Genomic DNA, 11,402 nt, shown 5'->3' with positions numbered 1-11,402 from the left:
CTGCCACAAATCCCCTCCTGAGGCGTCCAAAGTGCATCCACCTGGCTGATGTGGCCATGAAGTCACCAGTCTACCACGGGGCCACACCCAGGCTTCCCTGAAGGCCCCTTAAAAATTTACAAAAAGGGTGAAGTGTTCTCTATATAAATAAGAAAAGCGAGCCAGCCTACCTACCAGTGGAGCCCAGGCAGCTGGGGAGGCCTGGCTTGTTTCAGACCAAGATTCCTGGAAGCACCAGCAGCGCAGGCGCGCACTCTCCTTCCGCCTGCCGCGCATGCTCCGTGTATGCTCCTACCTGCAACCGGCTCAGGTGTGAGGAAAGCCCAGCGCTTCCGAGGCAGCTGTGTGGCCAGTCTTTCATGCAGGCGGCACTGGCCCTTCCTCTGGCCGGGAGCGTCCACCTCGAGCTCTCCCAGCATCTGCACAGGCGGCCCCACCCGTCTCTGCTAGGAGATATTACAGTTTCTCCGTGAGCAGTTTCGGGGACGGGAGGGGCTCTGGGGCTGGCGGATGGGCTTGGACCTCTTAAGGCTGTTGCCCTTGCTACCACCACCCCGTCCCCGCTGGCCAGGGAGTAGGAGCGGCCGTGCATCATGATGGCGTTCATGCCGTTGGCCACTGAGAAGGACTTGAGGTGGCTTGATGGGACGGGCAGTGGAAGCTTGTCGATGAGGTGCCCCGAGGTGCACGAGGCGATGGCCCAGCAACAGAGGCCCTGCAGGCTGAACACTCAATTGGGCCTCCAGATCTTCTCCATGTCGTGCCGCCTGAGCACGATGCGGGACAGCTCCGTGAAGGACTCGATGACGTTGAAGTTGCACAGGGGGTTGACCTCAAAAAAGGTCATGTACTTCTTCTCTGCGAATGCGCCGGCCTGCTCCGTTAGGACTCCGCAGCTTGAAGGACAGGTGCAGCCTCTTTCCAACCAAGATCCGGGGGACTCTGGGCGCATGCTCGTCGATCTCCTTGATGCAGCAGTCGATGCTGTCAAAGGTCCAGAGGTTGGTGACGTCAAACACCAGGAGGATCCCCTGAGCGCCCCTGGAGTAGGACCTCAAGATGGTGCAAAACCAGCCCCGGCCGGACGTGTCCCAGAGCGCCAGCTTCACGCGCTGGCCTTCCAGCAGGACGGTGATGGTCTTGTAGTCGATTCCGTTGCTGTAGGCATACGGGGACTCGGCCGCGCCGTCCTGCAAGCTCTCCAGGATCTCGCCCTTGCCCACCAGCAGGAACTTGAAAAGGTAAGTCCTAGCTCTTCACCGGGCTTCCCTGCGATCCCATGGCAGCGCCGCCCGCGCCCCGCGCCCGCCGTCTGAGGAAGCACCGCCGGAGGAGGCGGCGGCTTGAGGGAGGCTGCGCCCTGCACCTGCGCTAGCTGCGTCAGTCCTAGGGCGGCGGAGTGGGCGCGCCCAAAGCCCCTGACCCAGCGCCGGCCCCTCCCTGTCCGCCCGCCGCCCGGGCTCACCTTAGCCTCCGACGTATAGTTTTTTTCTGTTCTTGGGTTCTTGTCGGGTTTTGGTATCATGATAATGCTAGCATATAGAATGGGTTTGGAAGAATTCTCTCTTAATTTTTTCTATTGGTTTGCACAGGATTGGTACTAGTTCTTTAAATGCTTGGTAGAATTCAGTAGTGAAGCCATCGAGCTTTTCTCTGACGGGAGACATCCAGTCTTGTTACTAGTTAATGTTCTGTTCAGATTTTCCTATTCTTTATGATTTAATTGTGGCAGGTTGTGTGTGTCCAGAAGTTTATTCATTTCTTCCAGGTTTTCCAATATATTGCTGTCTAGTTGTTTATAACAGTCTTTTATGATCCTTTGTATTTCTGTGATATCAGTTTTAATGTCTGCTTTTAAGTTTCTTATTTTATTTATTTGAATATTTCCTTTTTAAAGTTAGTTTAAAAGTTTGTTGATTTTGTATCTCTTTTTAAAAAAACATTTCATTTGTTAATTTAGTTTAACTAAAATTTTGTTGATTTTGTATATCTTTTTTAAAAAGCAAATTTTTGCCTGGAGACAGAGCAAGACTCTGTCTCGAAAAAAAAAAAAGTCACTTTTCATTTTGTTAATTTTCTGCATTTTTAGTCTCAGTTTCATTCATTTCTGCTCTGTTCTTTATTATTAATTCTTTACTTCTCCTAATTAATTAGTTATTATTTCTTTCCTTCTACTAATTTAGGGTTTGGTTGGATTTTGCTTTTCTAGATCCTGAGGTGCTTCATTAGGTTATTTGAATCTTTTTACTTTTTTGATATAGGCATTTATTGCTATGAAATTCTCTTTTGTAGTACTTTTGCTGTATCCCATAGATTTTTGGTGTGTTGTGTTTGCATTTTCATGTATTTCTGGAAATTTTCGATATCCTCCTTAATTTCTTTATTGACCTATTGGTCATTCAGGAATATGTTTTTTAATTTATTTGTATTTATTCAGTTTCAGAAGTTCCTCTTGTTACTTATTTTTAGTTTTATCCCATTGTGGTCAGAAAGAATGCTCAATATTATTTACATTTAAAAAATATGTTGAGACTTATTTTGTGGCCTAATACTTGATCTATCCTGGAGAAAGTTCCATGTGCTGATGAGAAGAATTGTAGCTGTTGGGTGGAATGTTCTCTAAATGTCTGTTAGGTTCATTTGATTTAGAATGTAGTTTAAATCTGATGTTTCTTTGTTGGTTTTCTGTCAGGATGATCTGTTGATTGCTAAAAGTGGGGTGTTGAAATTCTCTACTATTACTGTATCTCTCTTTATATCTAGTAATATTCATTTTATATATTTGGATGCTCTGGTTTTGGGTGCATTTATATTTATAATTATTATATCCTCTTGCTAAATTGACCTCTTTATCATTATATAATAACTATCTTTGTCCCTTTTTACTGTTTTTGATTTAAAGTCTATTTTATCTGATATATGTATAGCTAGTCCTGTTCTATTTTGGTTTCCATTTGCATGTTACATCATTTTCTCTTTCTTTAAGTCTATATGCGTTTTTTCAGATTAGCCGAATCTCTTATAGACAGCATATAGTTGGGTGTTTTTTAATTTTAAATTCACCCAATCTATATATTCTAATTGAATAATTTAATCCATTTTCATTCAAGGATATTAACTCCTGCCATTCTGTTAGTTGTTTTCTAGTTATTTGGTAGACATTTTTTCTCCTTTTTCTTTTTCCCCTTCTCTTGTTTACTTTTGTGGTTTTGTGGATTTTTGTAGTGATAAGCTTTGATTGCTTTCTCATTTGTGTATCTGCTGCAATTTTTTTCATGATTCCTCTGAGGCTTACATTGATAAATATTATAGTAATAGATGACTATTTTAAGCTAATAACAACTTTAATTTACATCTTTTTATACTGTGTAATCCTTAATAACTAATTTTAACTATGGTTATTGTAGACCATTTTGACTTTTACTTTCATACTAGAGATGTGAAAGATTATATTCCACCATTATAGTAATAGCATATTCTGAATTTGATTATGAGTTTACCTCTACCAGTGAGTTTTACGTTTTTGTGTGATTTCATGGAAGAAATTAACATCTTTTTGTTTCTAAGTGAAGCACTCCTTGCAGGGCTATCATAGTGGTGATGAATTCTCTCAGCTTCGGCTTGTCTGGGAAAGACTTTTTTCCTCTTTCATTTCAAAATGATAGCTCTTCTGGGAATAGTATTCTAGGATGGAAGTTTTTTCCTTTAGCAATTTTAATGTATTATTTCATTCATTCTTTCTTGGCCCGCAAGATTTCTGCTGAGATATCTGCTAATAATCCAATGGGAATTCCCTTACCTGTGAGTTGACCCTTTCTTTTGATGCTTTGAGAACTCTCGTTGTGTTTGATTCTGACAGTTGATTATAATATGCCTCAGAGGGAACCTATTTGGGTTGAATATAACTGGGATCTTTTTAGTTCATAGATCTGGATATCCATATTTCTCTAAAGACATGGGACATTTCCAGCTATTATTTTGTTAAATAAGCTTTCTGTGCCTTTCTCTATCTCTTTTCTTTATGAAAATTTCATAATGTGAATTTTTGTTTGCTTAATAGTTTCTTATAGGTCTTGTAGGCTTTCTTTGTCATACTCTTTTCTTTTTATTCCACTGACTTATTTCAAAAAGCGGTTTTAAGTTAAAGAATTCTTTGTTCTGCTTGATCTAGTCTGCTGAAGCTTCCAACTGTATTTTTAATTTTTTGGTGGAGGTCCTCAGTCCCAAGATTTCTGTTTTTTAAAGTGATATTTATCTCTGTTAAATGTCTCATTCAGATAATAAATTGTTTTTCTGATATGTTAAATTGTCTATCTATATCCTTTTGTATCTTGCTGAGTTTCTTTAAGTTCACTGTTTTGAATTCCTTTAAAGGCAATTCATAAATTTTGATTTATTTGGGTTCAGTTATTAGAGAGTTACTATGTTACTTTGATGAAATCATGTATCATTGTTTTTCATGTTTCTTATATCCCTGCATTGATAATACCTGTGTATCTGGTGGAACAATCACCTCTCCAATTTTATACGGTAGCTTTCATAGAGAAAATGTTTTGCTTGTAGCCTTGTCCTAGGGTGTTGGTTGGGTAGGGTGCATTGTCTTTGGTTCCCAGTGTACAAGTAGTGTAGGCTCTGTGCAGTTTTTTCTGCAGTATTAAATGTCAGTGATGCCTGTGACTGCCTCAGTGACCTAGGCTGGAGGAGTTTGTGCAGCTGCTCTTCTGAGTCAAGACTAACTTCTCCATTGGGGTTAGGGATGCTGGCTATTCTTTGTGCTGAGTATGCAGTGGGTGCTCTGCTGGGTCAGCAATGGGCTCCCCACTGGAGACAGGAGTGCCAGACTATTCCACACATCAGTGGTACATGGGAGCTGCTTTGCTGGATTGGGCAAAAGTCTCCATACTGGGCAGAACTGTTAGTTTTCTGGGGAGCAGGACATTACATGAACTTGGGTGCCAGAATTATGGCTGTTTAGCTGGACTTAGGCTCTGAGGAGCTGGGTTTGGGGTATTGCAGGCATTAGGATGGGGAAGATGGAGTGCCTCCTAGGCAGATTATTACCAGTGTGTATGAAGCTGTAGCTACTTAGCTGGGGAATAGTGTTATCATGTATATGTGCCATGTAGTGCCAAAACAGCCTCAGAGATGGAAAGATGCAATAGCTACTGGCCCCTAGAGCAGAAACTGCTTTAGAAGTGGCTTTGGTTTCACAGTGTGGCTTGGATCATGGGAGAGAGGAGAAGGGGAACAACATGAACATCTTTTTTAGAGTAATGCATCCGTGTGAACTCCAGACGGCTTACTAGGCTGGTCTCAGGGCCTACAAGGACTACAGGGTTTTTGAACAGCGAAGATTGTAGGTGTCTGCAGCTTTAATGGGGACAGTTGTAAGTCTGCTGCTTACTCTTTTCCCACAGGGAGAGTCTCTCCTGGTTCCAAGCTGATCCCAACTGGGAAGACAGAGTGGCAAAGGCAGAGTGGGTTTTTTTCCCCTTTCAGTGTGGGCATCCTGAGTCTCTGCTCCCCAGAGTGTCTGACACTCCCGTTGTACTTCAATCCTCTCCTTTAGATACTCTAGTCAATGTGGTTCTTTATTAATTGTTTTGATCCTTTTTGTGTAGGGGGATGAATGTTAGGCACCTTTAGTAGGCCATCTTGTTGACATCACTCCAGAATATTCTGTATTCCTTATAAGACTAAGATATAAAGGTTTGATTCATGAGCACCCAAAAATCTATAAACATTATGAATTAATAAATCAATCAAAATTTCAATCATAAAAGGTGTTTTTGTTGATAAGAATAAAAAATTTTCCTTCAGAAAATGAGGTATGGTATAAACTTACCTCACACAGGTTTTGTTCAGAAGTCTAAGAATTTGAATACTTTGTTTAGTCTTTCATTTTCTTCACATTCTTTTTGGGAAACATTCCCTGAACTATAATTTTTAAAAAGTGAGATGTGGGCTGGTCTTTTTAGACTACAGTTCTTATTAAGATTTCCTCTATTTTGTTGATTTAAAAAATCTTAACTCGAAAAATGTATAGCTGTTCTCTCCTAATGAGAGCTCTTGTCACTTAATGGTTGTGTGGCATTGAGCAGGTTAGCTGGCCAAGCGTTAGTTTTGTGATCCATAAAATGAGAATATTACCTTTGTGGATATAATGTTTTAGGAAATTAAATGATATGATATAAGTAAAGTGCTTAGCATAGCATATAACCAAAGTAAAACCTCATTTATCCTTATTGAACAAACTCTCCTGATTTGTCAGATGAAGCCATGTTGTTTTTTCCCTTTTTAAAACATGCTAGTGAGTGCCCAGGGCATGCTGAATGCTCATGACTAGAAGCTGCTAAAGATGGTGTGGTCAAGGACCAACAGCATTGGCATCACCTGCATGATCATCTGGTGTTAGCAACCCAACCTCAGACCTGCTAAATAGGAGTCTGCATTTTAACAATCTCCAGATGATTGATAATCACTAAAGTTTAAGACTCACTATTGCAAGTATACCTGTGTAACAAGTACTTGTTCCAAAATCATTTGATACTAATTACTTTTGCTTTTGTAATTACATAATTTAACTAAATATCACATGAAGCTAATAAGAGTGTGAAAAGACAGTTGTTTTTTCTGTTAAGAAAATTAAGTTAAATTCTTTGGAACAACAAAGATGAGTGAGTTACAAAAATTGTTGTTGAATTAAGGATGGGTGAGACAACTGTAAAGATTGGAAAATGCTAAAAATATACGCGGATTTTACTCTTTAAGTTTTCTCTCGCGTGTTTTGCCTCTAGACTTTATGTTGAAGAAATTTAGTAACATTTACTCATTGTCTGGTGCCACCCTGAGAAAAGTGTACACTCAGCTTAAAAAATGAAGGAAATCTGAAGGAGTTAATCACCCTCAGTTTTCAGCTAATCACACACCTGGATAGCCAGTATTTTCTGAAAGGGCTAACCAAATGACACTCTCCATGTCTGTCAAAACCCCAATCTGTATTCCTTCAAATATGTAAAACTGGAAACATGCTTGGTATAAATAACTAAAGCTAGGAGACCAATGTCTCACTTACTTTGTTGGATGAAAACCGTTGCCATTGCAAAGACTTTGAATAACCTGGGTGAAAAAATAATTTATAAATTTTAATGATGGTGCTTGGAACTTGGCAAACAATCAATTAGGCTCTCTGCACAGCAATCTCTATAAATGTAGTCATCAACAGTCATCCCCAGAGCTGTGAATTAATTCCTAACTGATTTTCAAATTATTGTGAATTTGCGAACTAATCAAAATTCTGAACACAAATGGGCTTATTCGGGATACATGATGCATTAAGCCACCAGGGAAGTGTCTGAGTGGGCTTAGTAATATGTCTTCCACCACTTCTATTAAATTTTACAAACTAGAAACAGCCAGTAAAGAGAAGTGTTTTTCTGAAGCATCTATGTATACTTCAAGCTTTGGCACATAAAGACAAGCTGATTTGGCAAAAGAAGGAAGATTTAGCGTATGAAAGCCTGTATTTGAGGCTAGCCTCTGTTATTTAGTTCCTGACTTAATGTCATTAGGAAATTGGTAATGAATATCTGCTGGAAGCTTGGAAAGGAAAAAGGAAGTTGATTTGTTGATTTCTTACCATGAGTCAGTAATTTTATTATATTTACATATTACTAATTTAATTCTCAAAATGCTGCAAAATTAGACATTAGCTTCATTTAATAGATGGGGAATATGATATGCAGTTACTAATGGCAGAGGCAAATTTGAACCAAAGTCTATTCAATAATAGAAGTTGTGTTCATTTCATTATATCAACCTGCCTACAAATAAGAAGTTTGTGAAATTCATATACATATATGAATATAATTTATAAATAAAATGCCAAAATGTTATATGTGTAAGTGTTATGCTATATATATATATATAAATGTTAGTATTATAAATAGAATATGAAAATGTGTCCCATTTTTAACTGAGACTACAATGGCCAAGAACAATATGTTAGGTGTATTATATACCGACAGAATGTAGGTATAGCCCACACTGGAGGTTCCAAGGGATTGTAAATATGTTTTTCAAATATTGTTCCATCATGAACTTTGAGGCACTTAAAGGAATGAAGAGGCCTAAAGAGAAAGGATTTCTTTGGAGAGTTGTAATTATTCAGCGATCTCCAACTTCCTTTTCTTCACCATTGGCATAAGGCAGGTGATGGCTTCCTCTTCAACATAAACTAGAGTAGAAGTGCTGAAAAGAGGCTCGTTGAGAGGAGAGAAGTTGATATGCTGAAAGAAGTGTGACTGAAGACAGAAGTCAGATGTCCACCACAGAGCCTGCAATTTTGAGACAGGTTGAAGCTGCCTTGGCTTAATGGCAGGGAGAGGGTTTCTGGGCTTGCATTCAGTGGGGCAAAGATGAATGCTCTCCAGGGATCAAATGTGAACTTAGTGAAGGGGAGCCAGTCTGGAATGAAGAGGTGACCTTACCAGAGGGGGTATATGGTAGAGTCCCAGGCTGAGAGAAAGTCAGCTAATAAGAAAGTAGTGTCTTCCCTTTCCTGCCCCCATAAATAAAGCCTCCGTCAGAGGGTCAGAGGGTAGCAACCTCTGGGCAAGCATGTCTGAGGACCCTGCACTAGAAACAGCCAGAAACTGTAGGTCCTATACATCCAGAATGAATAAAGGCAGATCACAGATATAACTACAATGTGAGACTACTTTTTTCTCTCCTTGTCCTGCCATCCCTATGCCTAAATCTGGAGGAGTCAGAAACATCAGCTAGAATGGCAGGGGGCAGGGGGTACTGCTGATTGGCACCATCTCCCATACCTCCACTGTAGTTTTCTCTGCTGAAGCCTAAGGATGGAGAAGGTTTTAGGTTGAAAGAATTTTGGAGTTATGTGCTTATTACACTCTCTTAAACATTTTAATTCCAGAAATGAGATTGTTCTTGTGAATGCAAAGGTGCCTTCCCCAGAAATTATCAGGCACTATGGAAGAACCAGTTTACAAAAGGAGTTTAAAGGAAACAATGAGAATGACTGAAAGTGCTTGTGATTTCTCCCTCAAGAGGTGAGATAATTCACACATCAGTTTTATGATTATCATCCAAAGTGTGGACTTGCCACTGGTCCTCATTCACACTCAATAGGTTGTGGGTGATGTTAGAGGTCAGGTAATTGAGGTTTCTTGGTGTGGATTTGGAAGAATTATGATCATTCAATATCTAGTGCCCAGCACACTGCCCCACATCTTACAATATCAAACATTCCATCAACACTTGTTGAATTAAATGTAGTCCAAAATCTTCATTTTACAGATTTAGAAAGTGATGTTCAGAAAGGTAGAGTGGCTTGACTAAGGTTGGATAACAAGTTAGGAACATAATTGAAGTCTCAATTATGTTCTCTTTCAGGCCATGGTCCCCTATTAGGTCTCCATTCTATTGTAAGCTGCTTCAAAAAACTCAGTTATGAGTATGAGTAGGCTAGATTATATTGTTGTAACAAATTAGCCACAAAATTTGGATTTAACACAAACAAAGTTCTTATTTTCTTGCATGTCCCATATGGCTGATGCTGGCTAGGTGAGGGCTCTGCTACAGGGAAGCCAGGTTGTCAGAGGCTTTTTTTCCATCTTATGTTGCTGTGACTTCTATAGTTGCTGCAGTGGAGAGAGCAGTGAATAAAGCACATTTTTTTTCACTCTCTGGAACTAGAAGTGACACACATCATTTTCTACACTAAGGCCATTGGTCAGAATAAGCACAGTCCCATTACATGCAGGAAAGCTAAGAAATCTTCCCATGTGCTCATGACAGAGAGAATAACTGAATATAATGAGGCTAGTAACTGCTATCACATGCAGAAATTAAAACTCGCTTTAACCTTTGTTTTCTTATTTATAGACCCAAAGTCGGAAATAGTCTCTGTCAATTGTAAGGGCACATATGAGGATTGCTGATGGATGGTCAAGCCAAAATATTTCTTTAAAAGCTTTTAGTATGCCATATATAGGCTCATACTTGCTTAAGAAATTTCTGCAAAACAGACATTGCAGCCACATATTAGAGCAATCTGGCAAAGCAGTCTGTAGTGCTGACATGGTAAAAGAAAGTCCTGTGATGAGATATTTAGTTAATAGGTGTTATGTCTTTTTTGAAATGATGGTTTTCCAATAAAAAACAAGCCCCATATTCCCAATAACTGAATCATCTCCTGGCAGGAAGATCATACTGCTTTCATAAATAATATATCCTCACAATGAATCATTTCATTTAAAAAACATCAAATGCTCAAGTTCAGAGAAAGAGTAGACCACGATGGTATATATTGGTCACATGGCTTCTCAAACTAGTTCTCAAAAATCCATGTTTTTATCGCCATTCCTAGATATTCTAATTCCAGAGACTTGGAATGGGGTCCAAGAATCTGCATGTTTAATAAGCACAACAGCTATTGGGCTGCTCATGGTCCTCTGTGTTCACTGAGAAACACTGGTATGTAAAGAGCATGGGTTATAGAGTCAGACTTTGAATTTTGGCTCCACCACTCACAACCTGTGTGACTTCACTTTTCCACTTTTCCATACCTGTACAACCACTAATAGGTTGTTATAAATGTTAAATGAAGTAATGTATATACAATGACTGGTACATAGTAGACGCTTGATAAATGCTAATTCTCACACACAGTAAAAAAGTATATATCTATTTAGTTCATCGTTGATACCATTTGGGAGAGTAATTATATTTTATCCCCTCAGTATAAGAAACTCAGCACCACCTGAAAAGCTGTATAAGTCTTTTTTCTTTAAACTTTCTGTTCCTTTCTCTTTCTCTTCTTCTTCTAGAACTTTCACAATGCATATATTGGTTTGCTTGGTAGTATCTCATAAGTCCCTTAGGCTTTCTTCCTTTTTTTCTGTTTTGTTTGTTTGTTTGTTTCCCTGACTGGATAATTTCAAATAATCTGTATCTGAATTAACCAATTCATTTTTTCCGCTTAATCAGTTCTCCTGTTGAATCCCTTTAGTAAAATTTTCAATTCAGTTATTGTATTTTTAAGCTCCAACATTTCTGTTTTTTTTAAATAAAAAAAGATACTTTAAAAATAAATATCTTTGTTGATATTTTTATTTTGTTCATGCCTTATTTTCCTGAGCTCGTTAACCATCTTTGTGACAGTTGCTTTGATTTATTTATCAGGTAATTCATATATCTCTGTATCTTTGAAGTCAGTTTACTTATTACATATTTTGATTGGACCATGTTTTCCTGTTCCTTCTATTAATATGTAAACTCTGGATAATTTCTTGTCACTCTTCCTTCAGTTCATGAGTCCTCTGTATCTCTGCCTTATCTCCAATAAAACTATCTCATCAACTGTCTCTCAAATATTA

The 11,402-nt window shown here is 38.9% G+C and overlaps 1 pseudogene; it reads right to left on the bottom strand.

Annotated features, from left to right (window-relative positions):
- Window positions 1-446: 446 nt before the first annotated feature.
- Window positions 447-1,281, bottom strand: LOC100414539 (ras-related protein Rab-40C pseudogene; annotated as a pseudogene).
- Between the last annotated feature and the right edge of the window lie 10,121 nt (window positions 1,282-11,402).

The sequence above is a fragment of the Callithrix jacchus genome, chromosome 11 (genome assembly GCF_049354715.1).
Source record: "Callithrix jacchus isolate 240 chromosome 11, calJac240_pri, whole genome shotgun sequence".
Classification (NCBI taxonomy): domain Eukaryota; kingdom Metazoa; phylum Chordata; class Mammalia; order Primates; family Cebidae; genus Callithrix; species Callithrix jacchus.
The sequence above is the reverse complement of the archived record's forward strand: the minus strand, read 5'-3'. Positions and strand labels throughout refer to the sequence as shown.